Consider the following 23,600-nt stretch of genomic DNA (forward strand, 5'->3'; position numbering starts at 1 on the left):
ACTAATTCAAAGGGATACATGCACCCCAGTGTTTATAGCAGTGTTATCTACAATAGCCAAATTATGGAAATAACCCATTTCCATCAACTGATGAATCGATAAAGAAGAGGTGGTATATACATACAATGGAATATTACTCTGCCATTAAAAGAATGAACTCTTTTTGCAAAAACGTGGAGGGACCTAGATAATATGCTAAGTAAAATAAGTCAGTCAGAGAAAGACAAATATTGTATGATTTCACTCTTATGTGGACTTTAAGAAACAAAACAAAATGAGCAAAGGGAAACAAAAGAGAGAGGCAAACCAAGAAACAAACTCTTAATTACAGAGAACTAAATGATGGTTACCAGAGGGGAAGTGAGTGGGTAGACAGATGGGATAAGTAGGTGATAGGGATTAAGGAGGTCACTTGTGATGAGCACTGGATGTTGTATGTTGAATTACTATATTGTATACCTGAAACTAATATTACACTGTATGTTAACTAACTGGAATTTAAATAAAAACTTAAAAAAATGGATGAATGTTTTTCTTTCTTTTTTTCTTTCTTTCTTTTCCTTTCTTTTCCTGTTTTGGCATTTCAAATTAATTTGAAACAATCAATGTCACTATAATTGACTGATAACTCAGAGATAGAGCAGATTGGCAGAAGTGATTGTAACCTTTGAGACTATGCTCTTCTGGGTTAATATCGTCTCACAGCTATTTCTTTGGAAAGATCCAAAGAGATTTGCTTAAGGATATTCTCACAGCAGAATCCACTTTTGCTATCACTGAGCTAGGAGTTACCAATGTAAACCTTTTTTTTTTTTTTTTTTTACATATTTTTCTAGAGAAAAGTGAGGTGGGGGCTGGGGATATGTGTAATCTGTAATTAACTGATGTTAAAGTAATTTAATTTTGTGCCAGTGGCTAATATTCTTATCTTGGAGGTATTTGAATTTAAATTCCAAAACCATTATTAAATATTTCTACTGGTTGGAAACACATCCATAAGGTTGCAGTCATAAAAATTACTTAGGAATTAATAAAAATAGGTGAACTTTCTATATTGCACCATATATGCTTGACACTAAACTTGAAGTGTGATAGAAGAAAATCCTCATTTAAGCATTTCATTATAAATTTCTCTAGTAATCATTTATTGTTATTTAATTTGTATTTGTTATTTGGAACTTGAAGTTTCTTGAAGAAAATAAGATAACCACAAAGACTCCCCTTTACCTTCTTGATGCAATTGGATGCAAAGCATTGTTTTAACCTTATATATCAATCATCTTGCTACGCTTCTGTCTCAACGTTGTTTGATATTATCTTGATGAGCTAAATCATTTCAATATTACCTGATAAGCCTTATCTTTTGTCTTTGTATTTAATATTTTATATTGGAAAAAAAAAGTATACAGTAAGCCAAGTTACCGAAATTAACTAACAGGAGCAAATGTGGTTTAATTTGTACATACCGTGGGAAGTATAAATGGAAAGCCTTGTTAGTTAGACATGTGTTACTTAAAGGAAAATATTTATGCATCAAGTTTTATATTCAGTTTGGAAAAACTCCAAGTACCTTATAATTCTAAGAAGAGACACATTTTGTTTAGTGGTTAAGAGAACAAAGAGACTTCAGTTTGAATCTTGACTCTACTACCTGATTTTATTACCTTTCATATGGCTACCGTAAGCCTCAGTATACTCATATTTTTAAAAAGAGGACACTAATAAAAATCAAGCAAACAGATAATGGTTATTACCTATTTCCAGACCTGTTCAAGGACTGACTTAAACACTATAAAGATTATGCTCCTTTTTAACAGTAAGATTAGTAGCTATTTTCATTTATTATTAAAAACCATTTTGAATGTTGATATTAATACATAACTGCTATAGTTATTATGAGTTATTGATGAAATAATATTTTTCTATTTTCATTTATTATTAAAAACCATTTTGAATGTTGATATTAATACATAACTACTATAGTTATTATGAGTTATTGATGAAATAATATATTACGAGTTATTGATGAAATAATGGTTTTCATACTAATAATCTAATATTTTCCAAGCTATATAAAATTAAGGAAGTAGAAGATTGTATTTTATTTCTCAAACATATATTACTCATAATCAATTTGTCATTCTTTTAATATGAATCAGTTTTGCCCAACAGGAAAAGCCTTACTATTTTCCTTTCTATCCACTCCCAATTCTCTGGGTGTTCACTTTTTGATTAAAATTAAAACTGGATTAAAAGCACAGAAATCACAAGAGGCAGACTCGTGAGCTATTCCCTGCTGTTTTTACATCTCTGCTTTCTTTCCTAATTTTTCTGGGATTTAGAATAATGTGTTTCTTATTTTTCCTCCTCAGTACCACTTTTTGGACAGCTTTAAGTGTAGGCCAAAGAAACACAGTTTTAGATTAGGGGAGGATGTGAGAGAGAGAAAAAGTAAACTAGGAATCTTCAAAGCATCTTCTTAGTCAACTATCTTCTCCCCTTTCTTAAGCTAAATAAAAGTAGCAGCAATTACAATGGTTCATTAGCATGACTATGATGTGTCATAGTTAGTCATTTTCATGGTGTTATTTTAGCTTAAATTAATATTGTATTTTAATTGCAAATTTTACTTGAATATATTTTTCCACTGATTATCATTATGCTGTATTATTGTATATAAATAACTAAATAAATGCAGAGATCATTGGTCATCTGTTTCTGCATGACAAATAAACAGAGTAAGCCATGTATACATTTGTTGACTACTGGTTAATATACTAATAGGAGTTATTTCAGCGATAAACATGACATAATTACTTCCCAATGAAGCATAAAAGGGGGCAAAACAAGTTAGTAGGCGATTGCTCTGATAATGCTTGAGAAGTGAAGATCACATAGAAGAGTCACGGACTGTGGTCCTGTTGACTTATGTGGCACTGAGGGAGGCATCTGGCAGAGACCTAACGGATTCACAAAACAAATCATACATTAAGAACTCTTTAGATAAAAAAGGAGTTAGCCAGGCTAAGAAGGTGCAGGAGAGTGTCGCAAGGATAACAAACAGCTCAAACTTTCAGAGGCTAGATAAAGAGCATCATCATCAAGGAATTGAAAAGAGATCCTGTGGGGGACATGATGAGAAGTAGCTGTGAGAAAAGAGGGTGAACATGTAGGCAGGGACCAAACATAAATGATTTTGGAAGTCATGTGAGTAGTTTGAATTTTATTCTCAGTTCATTGGTTTATAGATCTTTCTTACTTTTTAGGAAAAATCAATAAATGATGCCAGTTGGCAAGGACAGTCAAGTCTTAGATATCCTGAAGCAGTCAAGGAAGAGATTATATACCCACCAGATGTGCTATTTACAGAGAAACACAGAAAACAAGTATTTATTAATAATTAAGTTATATGCTTATTTTATATGGAATTCAAAAAGTAATTTCTAGGTTTCCAAAAGAGAATGAAATAAACAATTTCTAACAACTGAAGAGGCACACCATACAGAAGTTATGTGAAACTGAGTAAATCATCTCTGGAATTAGGATCAAGAGATAGAAGAGGTTGGCAAGGCTAAGGTCATTGGAGACTGTATATCCTGACATCCATGACCACTACTTTTAGGTAGAGAACATTAGGTGGTAAACCATTTACACAGACAGTGTAGTGAAGCAGCAAATTGTCTGTAGACTCAGGAGTTAACTGCAGGGATCAAAGGCTGGCTTTGTAAATGACTGCCTATGAGAGTTGAAATATTTAAACTCCTTTTCTATAAAATGGAGATAATAATAGCATGTATTTCATCCTTGGATTACTGTGATAATTAGATTAATTGGCATCTGTAAAGATGTTGAACAGTATGTGGAGTACAGGGAGAAGCGGACTCAAGTTTAAGCTATGACTATTATTTCAGGATCTGAGAAGTAGATTCGGTGAACTCATTTTGAAATTATTTATCATATCATCCCTAGCTAATGAATTTGTCTTTAAATTCTTAAGTACACGTGTATTAAATCCTTGTGGTATGAACAATTGAGTATATAAATAAGGTCACAATATACTTTATTACCTAAACAGAGACACTTTTTACAACAAAAGTGGGTGTTAGCAACAATTAGGGTTGAAGAATAGTGACCGTAGGACTACCTTCAATAAGCGGGGAACTTGTGCCTTCAGAAATAGGTCTGATGTTAGATTTGTTGCTCTAAGAGCCAAGAATTCCTGGATCACATCCTTTTAGTAAATTTTACATGAAGTTTTCAGTAGTGACGATAATAATGGATGACATTTACAAAGTCCTTCAATACTTCGTACATATTACATGGGTTATTTCCCACAATAACCCCATAAGGCGGGTAATATTTTTATCAGTGCTTCACAGATAAGAAAACTGATACATGGTAAGTATAAATAAATGTCTCTGAAGTCAATTTCATTTAGCTAATTAGCATCAAAGCTAAGACTCGAAAACTGAAGTTTTGTTTGTTTCTCATAGGCCACATTCTTTTTTTTTTAAGTTTTTATTTAAATTCCATTTAGTTAACACACAGTGTAATATTAGTTTCAAGTGTACAATTTAGTGATTCAACACTCACATACAGCATTTCACTTATATGTGCAATTTAAGAAAGACAACAAATGAGCATAGAGAAAAAGAGAGAGAGAGGTAAACCACATTCTTAAATGGTATACCATAAGCTCTTGAAGGATTTTATCAGGAGGATGACAAGACCATATTTATGTTTTAGAAAGCCAATCCAGTTCTAATGAAGAGAAAAACTTGAGGGGTAAAGAACTGACATAGACAGAAGAGTTACAATATTGTGGAGGGAATTATGGCGGGTCTAGAGTGGACAAGTGGAAAGAAAGTGAAGAAGTACAATTAATATGGATTTAGATATTGATTAAACATTAGTGGAAAGGAAGGGAGAGGAGAGGGAGTGTGGCTGCTTCTTAAAATCCCTTAGGAAAATGTATACATAAGATTACCATCTATTCATTGATTATTAGTTGGTGGATACTTTCTCTGTTCCTCCCGAAATATGTGAACTTTGATTTAGCAAGGTGTTAGCTAGAGAAATGAATGTTCTTATTATCATAATTATTCTAGGAAGAAGAAATTTTGGAGTAATCAATTTTGAAGCTTCAGATTACAAAATGTGCTAAAAATGTTATAAAAACTTGAATTTTAAATAATTATGTAACAATTGCTTTCACTTGCTTGATTATATATTGTTCTTTTACATACATAAATAAAGATATTTTAGGGCTAAATTAAGAGATATTTTCAAAAGTTTTTATAATAATTGTTTTCTTATTCTTAATATACTTATTTTTAAATAGGGATGAAAGATGTTCATTTAAAAAAAAACTTTCATGATTCCAATTTATTTTAGCAGGCACTGATAATAATTTCAAATTTTAAGTTCAATACAGGTCTTCTTTTCTCAAGGAGATTAAAACCTGGTGTTATGGGTTGAATTATGTCCCTTCAAAATTCATTTGTTGAAGTCCTAAACCCGGGTACTGAAGAATGTGATCTTATTTGGAAATAAGGTTGTTGCAAATGTAATTAGTTAAGATGAGGTCATTAAGGTGCGCTGTAATGCTATATGACTAGTATCCTTATGAAAAGGGAAAATTTGGAGATGGAGACACACACAAGGAGAACACCAAATGAAGATAAAGGCAGAAATTGGGCTGATAACTTCTACAAGCCAAAGAACACAAAAGATTGCCAGCAAACCACCAGAAGCTAGATCAGAGGCTAGGAACAGGTCCTTCCTCACAGCCCTCACAGGAACCAACCCTGTTAATACCTTAATTCCAGACTACTAGCCTCCACACCTGAGACAATACATTTCTCTTATTTATTCTACAGAGTTTGTGGCACTTTGTTATGGCAGCCTTAGCAACTAATTCACCTGGATATATATACTTAACACATTTATATAGTGGTTTTAAACATATTAGTCAATTAAAAACATGTATTTTGGATTTTCCTCTATATTACAAATTGTAGCATTGCTTCTCTTTTCTATTTATATATTAGCTAGATGAAATATAATAGTATAACTCTAAGTTCCATACTCAATATGACAATGTTTTTCAAATGTTAAAAGTTAAAAATCTGAAACTACCTTGGGACAATCCATCATTATTAAAGCAGTCATAACTAACTAGCCATGTGGCTTGAAGCAATAGCTTAACCATTCTGGGTCTCGATTTCTTCATAAAGCATAGTCTTTGAAGTAAATGATCTCTATGGATCTTTCTAATTATAAATTCTGTCACTTATAATATTTTTAGGGATCTTTACATGTTATGAAGTTAAATATATTCAGTAACCTATTTCAGTGCTTCTCAATCTGAGGTGTATAAGCATTATTTGAAATTCTTGTCATAAAGCAGATTCTAACTCACTGAATCTGGTGTGGTCCTGAGATTTTGCAATTCTAACAAGCTCGCAGGTGATACCCATGCTGCTGGTTCTGGACTATATTTGTGTAGCAAAGGGTTTTAACTTCCCCAGGGTTATTAGATGAATTTTAATCTCTACCTTCATCTAGGCTTCATCATTAATGACATTAGGATCAAGATTTTCATCTTTTTAAAAAGCCTAGAATTGAAATTCCTTGGTCTACTTATTTATAATTATGCTAACAATAAAATAATAAATAATAAAGGTAATAATTGTTAACCACTTATTGATTGTTAACCAAAGGTAATAATTGTTACCACAGTAACCTGGCTGAAGTTAGAGTTATTGTTGCTCAGTGGCTGTGCTGGGATCCAACCGCATTTTAATTACAGGTCTCGCCTCTTGAATCACTGCATCGACAACCACCTTGTGTGCAAGTGTGAGTATACACGTGTGCATGTATTCATACATGCTCATATGTATATATATATATGTGTGTATATGTATGTACTATTCCTCTGAGACAATTTCAGATACCATGAACAATTTCAAAATTTAGAAACTTTTTTCTCGGTGGATCATCTCTAACTTCAGTGTACTTACTATGTGCATCTCTAACTTCTTCATTTCTTCTCTACTATGAATTTAGCCTCTGTTTCATGTTTCCTAGTTCCCTCCTAATTCCAGATTTACCAACCAGGCACCACAGTCAATTAAATTCTACTCTTTGTACCAATCATAAATTGCTAAATCTATTGGTCCCTCCACGCTCATCAGGCCAATCTATGTTTTATAGTCCATCCTCCCTAATCCCTCATCTATTGTTCCCATGCTTTTATAGCAACCATTCCACAGAAGTCTCATAAAACACAAGTTCATTGGACCTATTTCAGATCCAGGTATCTTACTCATAAAAAGTATACAAATTAGTCTGTTTACCTGTTACTCATTTGAAAAATTTTACACTATTTTTAAGTAAAAGGTAGAACAAATAAATTAGTCACTAATACAGGACCCATGGATTATTTTTAAATACATGGAATATAAAGAGATATGTCCAAAATCTTGCACTTCATTTAAAAAATGAACTATATATATATACCAGTGGGTAACAGTTCAACTATACTTTCATATCATTGAACCACACCTGAGATACGAAATTCAATTATTACCACCACATATGTAGAAATTTAAACAAGACTATAAAATTTGAGTACAACAATGAAAATGAGTAAATTATTTATACATTCAACAGTAAGGGTGAATCCTTTAAACATAAGTTTGAACAAAGTAAGCAAGACAAAAAATTGTCTATATTATGTGATTGCTTTTATTTAATATGCATAAGCAATCCAACTCACCTCTGTTTTTGGAAGTCAGGATGGCTGTTAACTTCGGAGGCACAGTGGATAGGAGATGGTATATTTGCTATTCAAGTTTGTAAAATTTCATAGAATTTCATTCTTCTGTCTGGTGTGCTTTTCTGTATGAATAAATGTTTAAATTAAAAATCTTTTCAAAAAAGGGAAAATTTTTACCAGTACAAAATGTTAGAAGTTGGTAAGTTTGGGTGTTAGCATTTTCTAAAATTTTTAAAATACTTTAATATTTCATGCAAAAATATTAAGCAAAACCATATTGTATTTGCTTCATTTAGTCTTGTGTCACACTTGTCAATATAATATTAAAGTCAATGAAGACAGTATGTAATACAGGTTTGAATAATCAGCTAGCTATTGTACTAATCCCATTGGAAATGACTCCTAATCTTCTGATTGAGCATCACTAGACAAGGTCTGGTGGTTCTAGAGGTTTGGACCCTTGGTGAATGTTTAAGCTCAAGTAACTGCTGGTCCCATTCTCGCCTTTCTCCTCTGATTGACAGGGTGGGTTCTGGGTGCACTTGAGAATACAGTCTTGCGTTCTTTCCTCGGGCTGAGAGACTGTTTGAATATATATATATATATGTAAATATATATATATATGTAAATATATATATATATATATTTACATATATATTTTTATATTTATAAAGATTTTATTTATTTATTTGACAGAGATTGACAGCGAGAGAGTGAACACAAGCAGGGGGAGCGGGAGAGGGAGAAGCAGGCTTCCCGCCGAGCAGGGAGCCCGATGTGGGGCTCGATCCCAGGACCCTGGGATCATGACCTGAGCCGAAGGCAGACGCTTAACGACTGAGCCACCCAGGCACCCTGCTGTTTGAATATTGTCTCATTGTTCTGAACTATCTTCTACTCTGTTGTCTTGTCTGCTGCTTATTCTGTTGTCACGAACTATCTTGGCTGCTGCTAGCAGCACAGCGACCTTTTATTTTTTCTTCTTATCTTGTTCATTATCTGCAGCTTCCTCTCGTTTACACAAAAATTTAGTCTCCTCCTCCTCCTTCTTCCTCTTCTTCCTCTTTTTCTGTCTCTCTCTCTCTTTCCTTCTGAATCTAAGTATTTTTTCTCTCAATATGAAGAATGAATAAAATTTGGAACCCTGTGTGTGTGCATTGACTAAAGTTGCCAAAATTAGCTCATATTTTGAAAAGTATGAAAGATATTCTGGTAAAATTAATAAATCAGTTGATAAGGTAACGATAAATTGAAGGATACTCTGTTAGATTGCAAAGCCAAGAACACTTGCAGAGATTTGGTGCACAAATCATTTATTTTTCAAATATCAACCTTTAATTAATTTCAGGCCTCAAATGAATCAGCCCCTCCAATCCTGTACTAACAGAACTAGTGTAGAATCTTAAGTTTATTTTAATAAATTGTGTTGAAAAGAAGTATGTAATTACTAACTTTAGCTCTTCCTATACTGCTTAGGAACCTCAGAAATTCTGCTAGATAAATATGGTGTTGCTTCTTCATTATTTAACCTGAGTAATTTTTTTTCAGGCAGTCTTTGAGCTTCTTTTACAATCTACCTCATTGTTTGGTTTGATATTTAAATGTGACTACATCTTAATAGCACTTAGATTATGTCTCATATACAGTAAGAGCTCTAAAAGGAATATTTATATTTTTCTTGTCTATTACTACAATTCTTATTATGTAAGTTGGAAAGCATTATTTTTGCTGTTATTATTAGATAGGAATATAACAATTAAAAAATATGACAATATCAATTTCTAAACTGCTAAAGCCAATCTGTGAAGAGTTTTCATGATGTAGAGCAGACTGGGATATCTTGTTGCTGCCAGAAAGCAAGTATGCTTGCAAGAAAATCCAGAGAGAGTTCTAAGTTACCAAAAAGCCAAGGTAAGTTATATTTATGTATTTTAGTCTTCAAAAGAGAAAAAAGAATATTGTTTAATGAGTAAACCTAGTAATCTCTTAAATAAAAAGGTAATATGCTAAGACATACAGCATTTGGCTTTGGTAGCCACTTATCATTATCTATGTAGAAAAGAGCAGAAAATAATCCAATAATTAGTTCAAAAATGATGAAATAACCTAGTGCCTAGAAGAAAGCTAATTCCACAGATAAGCCCCAATTTCCCAGCAGAGTGTAGAGGACTCTTCTAATTATAAAAAAAGCATTAAAAAAGAACAGAGGAGGTCAAATAATGAATATAGCACAATGGATCAGATACTAATATAAAAGCAAATATAAAGTAAACCTCCATTCTGGGAAAGACCTATGTTTCAGATATTGAAATTCATAAGAAAATCTCAGATATTATAATATCATATAAAAGTGAAATTATATTTTAAAAATGATCTAATGGCTGGTAGATTGGTACAGAATTAATTCATAAGATTCATACAACTGGAAGGGTATTATGCTGAGCGAAATAAGTCAATCAGAGAAAGACATGTATCATATGACCTCACTGATAATGAGGAATTCTTAATCTCAGGAAACAAACTGAGGGTTGCTGGAGTGGTGGGGGGTGGGAGGGATGGGGTGGCTGGGTGATAGACACTGGGGAGGGTATGTGCTATGGTGAGCGCTGTGAATTGTGTAAGACTGTTGAATCACAGACCTGTACCTCTGAAAAAAAAATACAGTATATATTAAGAAAAGAAGATAGTAGGAAGGGAAAAATGAAGGGGGGAAATCGGAGGGGGAGATGAACCATGAGAGACTATGGACTCTGAGAAACAAACTGAGGGTTCTAGAGGGGAGGGGGTGGGGGATGGGTTAGGCTGGTGATGGGTATTAAAGAGGGCACCTATTGAATGGAGCACTGGGTGTTATACTCAAACAATAAATCATGGAACACTACATCAAAAACTAATGATGTACTGTATGGTGATTAACATAACATAATAAAATAAAAAAAAAAAGATTCATACATTCACTAAGAAACAAAGTAACAATAATTATGATTATAACTTCCGTGCACAAAAGCCACCTAACTATGAAATAATCTATTTAGAATGTAGTCTGGCTGGGGCGGCGCCTGGGTGGCTCAGCCAGTTAAGCATCCGACTCTCGATTTTGGCACAGGTCATGATCTCAAGGTTGTGAGATCACGATGCCCGCCCAGCAGGCAGTCTGCTTGAGATTCTCTCTCTCTCTCTCTCTCTCTCTCTCTCTCTCAAGTAAAAATAAATAAATCTTTAAATAAAGAAAATGTAGTCTGGTTAGTAAGAAAAGGCTTCTTTGAAAAAGGGGTGTTATTATTTTTCGGTTGTTTTCTTTCTATTCATGAAAAAAAAATTTTGCTCTACTCTCAACAATTCAGAATACCATTGAACAGTCAGAAAAATTCTGGGTCCCAATATTCTTCATCATCATTTAACATTTGTCAAGTACACTGTTAATTGCCAAGCTGGTGAAATGTCCAAATTTCAATTATTTGCTTTTACTTTGCACATTCCTCTTTATGGACAAGTCCACACCTGCAAACCCTGCTGTGTGGGGTGGTTTAAACAAAGATATTTTCTATCAGATGATTCTGCCACTTTGGCCATAACTTACTGGTTCAAAAGTGGGGTACAATGAATCAAGCACAGCTACAGATTTGCAAAATTAATGTGATATGGGATTGAAACAAATGTGTAAAAGGATTAAAGAATGACCAATTTGAATTGTGATAGAAATTAGGAGAATAAGGAATTTATATCAAATAATCTTGATCTCAGCAAAGACTAAGCTCAATTTATATGCAGATGATCGTGGTGGTAGAAGTAGATACTGGAATCCCAGATTTTTGAAAAGTAAAGGGGAGAGAGTTTTTGATGACACAGAAAAAAAGGAGTGCATATTGTAAAAGCAGGGTTTTGAATGTAGCATTAAGGGTAAAATGAAGAACATAGAGATAAGTTTCTGAGGCAGGAGAGTCATTTCTATTTATTAGGTAGACTTTATAAAGGCATGAAAGTAACAATATACAGACAATATTTTTAACCTTTGATCTGAAGTTTCAGCCTTTTCTTTTTTTATTTTAAAGATTTATTTATATTTTTTTATTTTAGAGAGAGAGAGAGCACACAAGCAAAGGGAAGGACAGAGGGAAAGAATCTCAAGCACACTCCCTGCTGAGCATAGAGCCTGACTCAGGGCTCTATCTCATGACCCTGAGATCATGACCTGAGCCAAAATCAAGAGTTGGCCACTTAACTGACTGAGCCACCCACGTACCCCCAGCCTTTTCTTTTAATATGGCTCTAATCTACTTTCTAAGCTTTAGCAAATTTAGACATCTCACTCTAACATTTCATTTTATTTTATTTTTATATTTTTTCACTCTCACATTTTAGATTATGACATTTCCTTCCTCAAGAATGTCCATTTGGATCATCTGTATGTTTTTTCTTGTATCCATTATTTTTGGCCTATATTTGATAACAACATATTCATCACTGCTTCTGAAACTGCCAGCCATCAATCTTTATTCATACTTTACAGTTTTGATGGATGTTCTAAAATGTAAGCTTCTTGAGAGGAAAGCTTTTTTTTATTATTTTCTCCAATACTTCAGAACACAAATATATACTTTAAGTGTATTTTGTTCACATTCAGTGATCAAATAAATGATTGAATATTAAAATGTTTATTAAAGTTAAGTTGCCTATAATATCAATTAAAATTGCATGCCTATCTACATTAATATCATTAAGAAACTCAATGTGAAATTGTTTATAGGTAAAGAAATTAGTTATTGGAGAGCAGGTGTAAAATTTTCTGGGAGAAATTCATATTGCTGATACAAGTAGTCTAAGAAATTTGTCACAATAATTAAGATTCTGTGTGGTTGCAAAGAAAAGCACTCTACTTAAATTAGATTTAATATCAGAAATGGAATAAACCATAATTATTAATAGCTATGTAATTTTTTTAAATGGAAATTATTTTCACTTTAAAATGTTTTCATTATAAAAAGTGACACTTGCTCATTGTTAAAAAAAAGCCTAATAATATTAAGTTTATATGTTAAGTATGTATGTATCTATATATACATATGATATACGTGTGGGTATATTTGCTTATGAGTGTAGGCTAAATTATGTCCCATCCCAAAGATTTCTAAACCCAAATCACTGGAACACATTAGATACATGCCAGAAGGGATTTTCATATGGAATTAAATTTGCAAATTAGCTGAACATTAAATAGGGCGATTATCTTGGATTATCCATGGCCTCTATATAACCACAAGGGTCCTTAAAAGATGGAAGAGTTAGAAGAGTCAGACAGAGAGACACTGCAGAAGAGATGAAGCAGAAAGGGAGGTCAGTGAGATGTGAAGCATAACAGGATTTGATGCAGTTTTGCAGTTCTGACATGAAGAGGGCTATCACCCAGGGAATGCAGGCAGCCTCTAGAAACTTAGAAGGACCCCCAGGCAAAGGCCAGCAAAGAAACAGGACGTCAGTTCTACAACTGCTTAAGACTGAATTCTGTCAACAATCCGCATTAACCTGGAAGCATATTCTCCCCTAGAGCCTCCAGAAAGGAACATAGCCCTGTGGACTCCTTGATTTCTATCTTGGGAGACTAAGCTAAATCCTAGTTGAGCCCACTGGACTTTTAGAAATGTGAGATATTAAATGAGTGTTAAGGCACTAAATTTGTGGTAATTTGTTATGGCAGCAATAGAAAACAGCTTTTATATTTAGATCCAAATATTTTTATAGAGTTTAAAAACAGAGTTATAACATTCCAGGGCACCTGGGTGGCTCAGCTGGTTGAGCGTCTGCCTTCGGCTCAGGTCATGATCCCAGGGTCCTGGGATCGAGTTCCGCATCGGGCTCTCTGCTCCTTGGGAGCCTGCTTCTCCCTCTGCCTCTCTCTCTCTGTCTCTCATGAATAAATAAATAAAAATCTTAAAAAAAATAACATTCTTAATCTCTGTTTTCTTATCATGAAGTTTAAACTTCAGAGACTACACGCACCTATGACCAGGTTGGCCAGTCTACCTGATTATGGGCTTTGGAATATGGAAAATATGAACCTAAACAGAGTAAGTACTACAAAGCTCTGACAGGATTGTTGAACACCATATAAAAATGCTGACTATTTCGGAATTTTAATTTTCTAAGAATAGTCATTTACTTACTCTTGCTAAAATGCCAAATTGTGGGCAACAATAATACAATTTTTTTAATGAAATCTAAGCAATATCTACTCATTTTTCCAAGGCTGCTTTCTTCCATCTTATTTCTTCATTTTTTTTCCTTCAATGCATACTTTTTTCATATTCATCTTGGTTTTTCATTTGCTGTTTTTCACATTTTACATGTTTAAAATTTTATGTACAAATGTTTGTGGGGTTTGCTGGGAAAGCAGTATAAAAATACAAAAATAAATCATATATACAGTGGTCCTTTTAAAAAGAATGCTTTTATTGCATGGTGAGATCTGCAAATGTTCAAGAAATGTTGACTTCTGCTGTATCAGCACATTTCAAGAAGTTAGGAAGAACCATATACTTCAGACTAAACTGAGTATAAAAGGAAAGAAATTACTTAAAGCACAGCTGTTGGAATAGTTACTCTTTGCAGTGTAAAAAGATAGCAAATAGTAGCTAGTCAATGAGTTTTGTAAAATGAATACACCACCAAGAAGTAGCACTTGTCAGTGGTTGTATTCTCAGGTCACAATTGTCAAGGAGTTCTCTTAATATTTGTCATTCACTACAGTGGGTGTACTATTTTTGTGAAAAACAGAATTGCCCCAAATTAAATTTAAAGCATAATTCTTAGAACATAGTACATGATTGAAAAATATTTGTGAAATGAAAGGTCAGTTTTTATTATATATATATTTAAGAAAAAAAAGAAAAACACAAGTTTCAGAGAAAGGATACTTCACTGAATCATACTAATCTGCAACTGTCTAAAAATGCTGTATTACTTCTTTAAGTATACAATTGGCTGTGCTGGAAGCAAACCAGACTATTGTAATACGTGTTTTATAATTCCTTGAATTTAATATTCTTAACATATGTTAAAATGACCCTAAATATTTTGAATGACTAATATAATAAGTTTTTCTGGAGACATGCTTATACTGATTGCCACAGTAAATGGATTGTGAAACATTTGAGTTCCCATCAGAAGTCTTTGGAAGTTTTCATCTTCTAAATCTCCCAATGACTTCAGAGGTTTGTCACTGTGAAAAGCAGTCTCCCTGCCATTATTTAGTACATAATAATTAATTAATATTTACCTAATACTACAATGAATCATACTTCGATACTTAGCTTCTATAAACAAATAATCTTCAAGCCCTTGCTTTTTTTTCTTGCTTTTCCACTCATTTCCTTACCCTCTATGATGTTGCAATGAGATATAGATTTTATAGAGCAAGATATCATGAAGAGATATCATAGAGAAATATGATGTAATAAGAATTAAAATAGAGCATTTGTCCTAGCCTTAAGGATCATAGAAAGTATCCATTAAGAAGCAAAAGTTGGTTATAAAGGTATAAAAAGTGAGTAAAATTTTATCAGGCAAAGTAAAGAGAACCTAGTTCAAGATATTAGAAGCATGAGATCTTGTGAAAAATGAGTACTTTTTTTTTTTTTCTCAGACCTGAGAAAAGAGAAGTGTGGCTGAAGCACAAAGAGTGCTTGATAAGATAGGGTGAGAACTCCATACAGACTTTTATGAAATTTTCTAATGATTTTGTTATAAAAAATAAATGGAAACCATGTAAGAATTTGAAACCACAAGAGCAACATAATTAGGTTTATAAAGGTGAGATATTGTCTACTTGGGTAGACCATTGACTTGGAGAGTAGGACCTTCTTTATTTTTTCCTACCATTTTTTTTATAACTCAGCTTTCAGTGCACAAAACAAGTCTCCTTTATTTTTTTCCTTTCTCTCATTTTTGTGGCTCATGTGGTGAAAGCTCAGAGATTGCCACACATGTTGTATTGTTTTTGTACACAGTGTAACAAACTACCACAAAATTTATAGCTTTAAATGATGCACATGTATTATCTTAGAGTTTCTGTGGGTCAACTTTCCAACATTGTTTAGCTATGCTCTCTGCAGAGGATCTCCCATGGCTGCAATCTAGGTGTTGGCAAGGTCTGGTTTCTCATTTGGAGAAATGACTAGGAAAGCTTCTGCTTTGCCACTTCTGTGGCTATTGGCAGCATTCACTTCATTGTGATTTTAAGATTCATGACAGCTTCCTTGTTGCCAACAAAGAAAGAGAGGGAGACTAGAAAGAGTCTGCGAGCAAGACAGAATCTTATATAAGGGAACTTTTATGAAAGAGACATCCCATCACCTTTGCTATGTCATTGGTTAGAAGTAAGTCCTACCCAAGTTCAAGGTCAAGATGGTGTGGAAGAGGTGGTGATTATGCAAGAGCATTAACACAAAGAGGTAGAGATCATGGGGCCATCTTGAAGTCTGTCTACAACACTGCTGTTTTCTTTGTCTTTGAATGCTCTTTCCTCCCACAGGCAACATTTGTGTCTTGATTTACTGCCATGGCTGCATATTAGATGTACAAATACATTTTCACTGCCACCTGTTATTTTTCTGGATTCATTCTCCTGGATGTTTATAGCATGAAATAATTTCATGATTTATAGTGGTAAGATTAGAGACTTAGAGCTTAATGTTTTAGTAAGTAGGAGTTAAAACAGAGAAGGATCTTGTAGAGAATTTCCCCATTAAGATGTTAGATCCACTCTCTTTTTGTAAATAACATATTTAAGTAATTGTTTATTAAACTGATAAGAACAGATACTACACTTGATCTTAGCCAAAAGGCCGAGAAGCGATTAAGTAATTGTTTATTAACAAAATAACAAAACCAAACTAAAAAAACCTTTACTTAAAAAGCATAAACAAGATGATTATATTTTGTTTTGTTTGTTCACCAAAATATTTCCACGCCAACAGCATTGCTCAGGTCAAGGTGAGTGGTAAGCAAATGATTGACAAATGCTTGAATACATGCATGCATAAATAATAACAGAACGAATGGATGAATCATTCTGGTTAATATGCCTCCAAATGGGAGAACATGATGTCAATGCCCTTGCTGCTCAAAAGAGTGATCATTTCAGGTTCCCAGGCTAAAGGTCATGCCCTTTGAAGTATAACAACCTTGAAAGATAATCAATGTTTTCTCTGGAGATGTGTTGCATTAGGAAATTACTGAATGCATTTTCTTTTCAGAAACAAATGCACATGTTACATCGTTTTTTTTTTTTTCCCAAACACTTTAAAAAAATAGAAATTATTTCTTAGCATAAAGTTGGAAATACCTCACCTAATTTCAGAATAGTCCACAGAACATTGCTCTCAAAATTTCTGTTAATTTGCCAAGTGTTTTACATACTTCTCATACTTTTCTCCAGTGTTATAAATTACTTTGGACACCAACTGAAAAATCTAGTTCTTAGAGCCATTCAAATTGCATTAATTTGTAAATAATAAAACTGATTTAATAAATGTACTACAAAATAAAACTAAATATTTATAAACCACAGAAAATTTCATGGTTAAATACAATGAATAACCCATTGATATCTCCTCTCACAATATGAAACCATTATAAATACTTTTCAAGTTGATCCAATAATTTTTCTTTCTTGGACTTTTTTTCTCCTCAATAATCACATGAGGGAATATGTATAAAAGGAATTTTACTGTCATCTTCTTTACAGTAGTAGAAAAAAAAAATCAAACAGTGTAAGAGGAGTACAACTGAGATGAATTATAGCCCTCTTAATGCTGCAGTCGGTCCCAAGGCCATAATTGACACTCATCATTGCCTTCCTCAACCCATTCTAGATCCCCAACTAGTAATTCTACTGGTCTAAGTAGCTTACCTATTGGAGTGACCCAGACTCTCATCAATAAAAAATCAGTGATTCTGTGTCACAGGTTGGGCTCTTCAGAAAAGAAGTTAAGAAGTTTGGGGTCCAGGATTTATATTAAGGATAACCTTTGTGAAAGAAGGAAGAGAAAGTGGATTAAGCAGAAAGAGAGCATAATGTAGGCATGATAAAGTCTTGGCCAACCCAGCAGTGAGTTCTGGGACAAAGGCTACCTGTTGGAGTTATCCTTTGTCAGAACAAAATGGCCAGGCTTCTATACCTATGACTTACTCAGCCATCAGATGCAGGCTTCCCCCAGAAGAGTGGAATCTTGGGAGAAGTGATTCTATGCAGCTGAAGTTAACACTGAAGGAGTTGACAGCTAGAGGCTATCTGCTAACTACACTTCCTGAAACTTTCCTTAAAGGGAGAACTAGGTGCTACTTCTTCATACCTACCATATACTGATTCCCATACTTTTAGCAGGCCACTGCTGCTGTATGATCATTATAGTTACAGTTGGCCAAGAGAAGCTCTAGTGGATCACCTGTATGTAAAACATTCTTTTCTGCCTCCTTTATGTAATACTAGCCCTATATCCTCATGATGATCAGGGTCAATAACCCATGTAACTCTCTACCAATCTTCTGTATGTGGAAACCAAGATGTGAAGGTAGTAGAAGGAGAATATTGACTGGGAAACATCTGGACATGCAAAGATGCAATGGTGATATAGGGAAGATATAAATAACTCTAGTATCCCAAGCTCCCAAATGTCATTGTAGCATTTTCCTATCTGATAAAGCTTTTCTTTTTGGGAGGTGTGGGGGTGGGGTGGGAACACATTCTAATGACTTCACTAAAGTTTCTGAATTTAGGATTAGAGCCAGATTTTTTTTTTAAAGATTTTATTTATTTATTTGCGACAGAATGAGAGAGAGAGAGCACATGAGAGGGGGGAGGGTCAGACGGAGAAGCAGGCTCCCTGCCGAGCAGGGAGCCCGATGCAGGACTCGATCCAGGGACTCCAGGATCATGACCTGAGCCGAAAGCAGTCGCTTAACCAACTGAGCCACCCAGGCGCCCTAGAGCCAGATTTTATCACTCCTTGAATAGTTGATCACAAAATCAAATCCAGGAAAATTGCCACAGAAGACTTGATAGATCTATATGATATACAGATACCTATATTTGTATAATCACCATAAAATTCTAGAAATACAGTAGGAACAAATACTTATCCTATGATACCAAGACAAGAAAAAATATTACTAGTTTGAACATGTCATTGCGACATATTTAACAGTCTTGCTCACGTGTGTAGGGGAGTAAACACTTTTTCCCTTTACTCTCCTTGGTTCTCCAGATAGGGCCCTGCAAACTAGACTGTCAAAAGATAGACTAACAAAATAAAAATAGTTTATTAATGCATGCAATGCTCATCAGCAGATAAAACTTGGTGATGAGTAACTCAAAAGGATAGCTAGAACTTGGGCTTATATTAGCATCTTAGCAAAGGACAATCAATTTATTGAGAGGTGATAAGACAAAGGTAAAGGCTTTTAGACTTTTAGGGACAGCAAGGCATGGGAAATAAATATATGGCGAAATATAAATATATGGGAAAACTATGGAAGATAAGGGCTAGTTAGTAAGGTTTGTTTATGTAAACTCTTTCTCAGTGCCATCTCAACTCTGGTAAGAATTATGTTATCTCCATTCCGGTATAGGAAATAGGGGAGGGGCACCTTTAAAGGGAAATTTATGTTCTGCTTTCAAGCAGATAAGGGGATGGCAGACAGCTCACCCTGTGTCTGCTTCTTTTCAATTGCCTCAGTTCAAAATTATTCTTGTGTCAAAGTGACATATTTGGGGGTGTCATGCTCTGAACCCCTTCACATGCCTTTTGCAACTACCCGATTATGTTTCTAATTGTTTGCTTGTTGATTGTCTGATACCGGTACCCAATAGTGGCCTATTATGGCTGAGATCCCAGAAATACCTTGATGCAGGGCCTGCTACATGATTCGTGGTACCCAGTGCAAAATAAAAATGTGAAGTACCTTCATTCAAAAAGTAGAAAAACTCTCCTGTTAAAATATAAAGACCTTCCCTTTTTGGGCTCTCTCTTGACTTGTAGTGTTTTTTTATTTGCTATTTGAAACTTTAAATTATTAGCATGGATTTTATAGTTCATTTTTATATTGTGAAATGCCAGTTTTCAATTCATATATAAGAGCATTTAACGCATAAGAATCACTGAAATTTGTATTTCATTGTTCTTGATACCTATGCATTTCATTTTTCCAGAACAGTGGAAACACTGCACAAGATTAGCTCAACTGCTTTTATGTCATTTCTTGATACTTTGCACATTCTCTCAACACACTCTTTCTTTGGATTACTGATGAGTAAGGAAAATCTGAGTGATGCCATATTTCCCTATTCCTTGATGACATCATTTTCAGTATGAATTGTCAGCAAACAAGGGGAAGTAACAGATGCAAGATAGGAAGGGATAGGGTTCCTTGGTCATTCATGTTTTTTAGAATGCTATTGCCTTCTTCAGCATTTAAATTAAGTCTTGGTTTGAACAGAAAGTTAGCACCCCTGCTTACTTAATTTATAGATGTAACAACTTACCTTGTACTTGCTTTGAGTCTTATCGAATTCCATGAATTGTGGGTGACATGGAATTCTGTGCTCATGGGTCCTCACAAATGCTATATGAAAACAGGGAGGTAAGGAGCAGAGAATATAAATATTGTACATATCTCCTTTGCTTACATGCATGCTGCATTTATCTTGGGCAGCAGAACATTAGGCCAATTGTGGGGGCCTTCTGAGTGCATGTCCCTGTGTGACTACAGGAAGCTGCTCCTGTCTTTGTGAGATGTAGAAAAAGAGGTTTAAAGACTTACAACAATAGAAACATTGTCGTGTTTGGGCGCCTGGGTGGCTCAGTTGGTTAAGCGACTGCCTTCGGCTCAGGTCATGATCCTGGAGTCCCGGGATCGAGTCCCGCATCGGGCTCCCTGCTCGGCAGGGAGTCTGCTTCTCCCTCTGACCCTCTCCCCTCTCATGTGCTCTCTCTCTCTCATTCTCTATCTCTCAAATAAATAAAATAAAATCTTGAAAAAAAAAAGAAACATTGTCGTGTTTTATCACATATAATATATAGTATACCACAGGAATTCATATACAGGCTAGAGAAAGTACTTCATTAAAAGAAACATACTGGAAAAATATATTGTTGAATATTGCACGAGCATTTCAAAAAAAAATGACCATAGTGAATATTTTCCATATATGATAAAAATGAAAGATGCTGCCATTGGAATAGGCTCTCTAATTGGCAGAAGCTAATTAGGAGTATTTAATAAGAGCAGGAAGGACAAGTTTACTGTCGTAAATAGCAAGGTGAAATGGTATTTAGGATTGTCTGATCCAGGCAAGGCTGGGTGGTATAGTCCGTTAAGTATCTGACTCTTGGTTTGGGCTCAGGTCGTGATCTCAGGGTTGTGAGATTGAGCCTGCATAAGGCTCTGCACTTAGCATGGAGTCTGCTTGAGATTTTCTTTGCCTCTGCCTGTCTCACTTGTGTCTCTCTCTCTCAAATAAATAAATAAATCTTTAAAAAAAAATGGTCTGATCCAGTGGCATCATCTATTCCCTAGAAATGAATTAGATGTGTAATTGACCTGTATGTATCATCAGAATAAACAGTGCTGTTGAAACCTGAATGAGAAAACTGCAGTAATGTAGTGTATCTCTGAGCTTGCCTGTATTCAGATCTCTTTTTCTTAATATCTCCCTCTTTTAATAAGGACAACAGTCATATCAGAATAGGGGCTACCTATACGACCTTATTTTACCTTAATTACCTCTTCTTAGATCTTATCACCAAATAAAGCCACATTCTGAGAGTACTGGGGGTTAGGACTTCAACATTCAAGTTTTGGGGGAACACAAATTGGCCCGTAGCATGCAGCCATGAATTCATGGACAAAGTAGCCATGGTGGCAGGAGGTAGTTTAAGCAGGAACTCCAAGACATGGCCTCCTTTTACCAAATCTATCCTGGTTGGTAGGTGGGTGACATTGTGCTGGGTGTCTTTTCTTACAGAAGCAGCGACCAATGTTGTACATTAGACATAATATCATAACTTGTGACTCCAGGATTACATCTAGTAGGATAGTGATTTGATTAGACCCTTTCCATAACAACTACTCTGTTACAGAGCTATTCAACAGCCTGTTGAATACTCAGTGTACTTACTGTGAGCATAACCTTAAGAAGTGGGTTTTCAGTCCTATATGCTCCAAAACAGTGGATGACATATCATGCTATTTCTTCCAGAGCCAGAATACATGAGTCCAGGAACTAAGGAATAGAATTGGGGGTAGTATATGTCACTACTACAACCAAAAACCACTTGTAAAATGTTTATTTTCTGACCCCCAAATCTCGACTCTGCGGGTTTAAGAGGCTCTGCTGGTTTAAGAAGTCTGACCCTGAATCTCAGCTCTGCTGGTTTAAGAGGTCTTATTGGTAACCAAGGGAGTAATCCTTCTACCAGGGGATATAATAAATTGGAAGGTAAGATTCTCAACCTCTCCTTTTGGCTCCTAATAATACCAGATAAAAAAGAAAACAGTATCTGTATAATAGAAGGAATCTGAAGACTTTGTACTCTAGAAATGAAGTTGCAGTTTAATATAATGTGTGACCTGATCATCTTCCCTAACTAAACCCTGTCAGCTAATATTTTAAACAGTAAAATTGCAAAAATAAGTCTGCTTTGTTTGATCATTTCTGTAATTTTGGTTATATGACAAACATTTCCCATAACTTGAAAGAGCTAAACCTGCCACAAAAATAAAATTCAGCCAAAAATGTATGGAAAGCACATGAAAAGATAAAAACATTTTAAATCAAACATGTTATTATTAAAGATATTTTAAAATTAACAATCTTTTAATTTTCACAATCCTTTTTGAGTATGGCAGCTTTAAAAATGTGCCTATAAATGAAAGGGTAACAGATAAAATTCAGTCACTTGATGAGTCTAAGTATAAAGCCTTTTTTTATATACTTCCAGAAACTATGAAAGTGAGTAAGTCAAATGATTGGGTTTTCAAATATTTTTGTAATTTATTTGGTTTCCAATTCTTTGATTTCAACACTTAAAATAAAACCTAAATAATCATTAGCCAAAAGAATGTTATTTTTTATATTAGTCATAATGTGACTTTCATCGTATAATTCTGAAGGAATTCAAAGACTTCAGTGTCCAATAAAAATTCCTCAAATTCCCACCTATTTTTTTTTACAAAATAAGATTATCTGGTGTTTAAGTCTATAGAAATGGAACATAAAAATAGAATCCTGTATCAACCTATCATAACCAAAATTAACCCATGGATAGATGATCTAATATATTAAAGAGATCCATCCATCTCATTAAGAAGTGAATTTTAAATATAATGCTGTTCTTTGTGCTTCAAACTTGCATATCAAAGTGCGCAATATATTTATATTGTTTCGAGTAACACTGACATAATAATTTTCCAGGAAGATATACTTTCAATATATAGAAATTTATGATAACCTAAACTTTCACCCAAAAATGATTTTTAATATATCCACATATTTTTGTGGCTGAAAATTGTATAGGATAATCAATAAATGAATTTCTAGAGTAAGTGATATATTAGGATAAAATTTTGTTGAGGAAGTGGAATAAAAATACAAGCTCAAGGAGAAAAAGCATTTAATTACTCTTTACTTGTAAGGAAGAGCTTAGTGATGTATTTTTTTTTCAAGGGATGATGATAAATATTGAATATCTATGGCAGTTACATTCTAAAGGATGTATTTTTAAAAGTACTGGAGCATAGTTTTATTTTTTATTTTTACTTTTTG

At 34.2% G+C, this 23,600-nt stretch overlaps 1 pseudogene; it reads right to left on the reverse strand.

The window, feature by feature from the left end:
- Positions 1-16,479: 16,479 nt before the first annotated feature.
- On the reverse strand, positions 16,480-16,632 carry LOC123323272 (annotated as a pseudogene).
- Between the last annotated feature and the right edge of the window lie 6,968 nt (positions 16,633-23,600).

This window comes from Neomonachus schauinslandi, chromosome 1 (assembly GCF_002201575.2).
Source record: "Neomonachus schauinslandi chromosome 1, ASM220157v2, whole genome shotgun sequence".
Classification (NCBI taxonomy): Eukaryota; Metazoa; Chordata; class Mammalia; order Carnivora; family Phocidae; genus Neomonachus; species Neomonachus schauinslandi.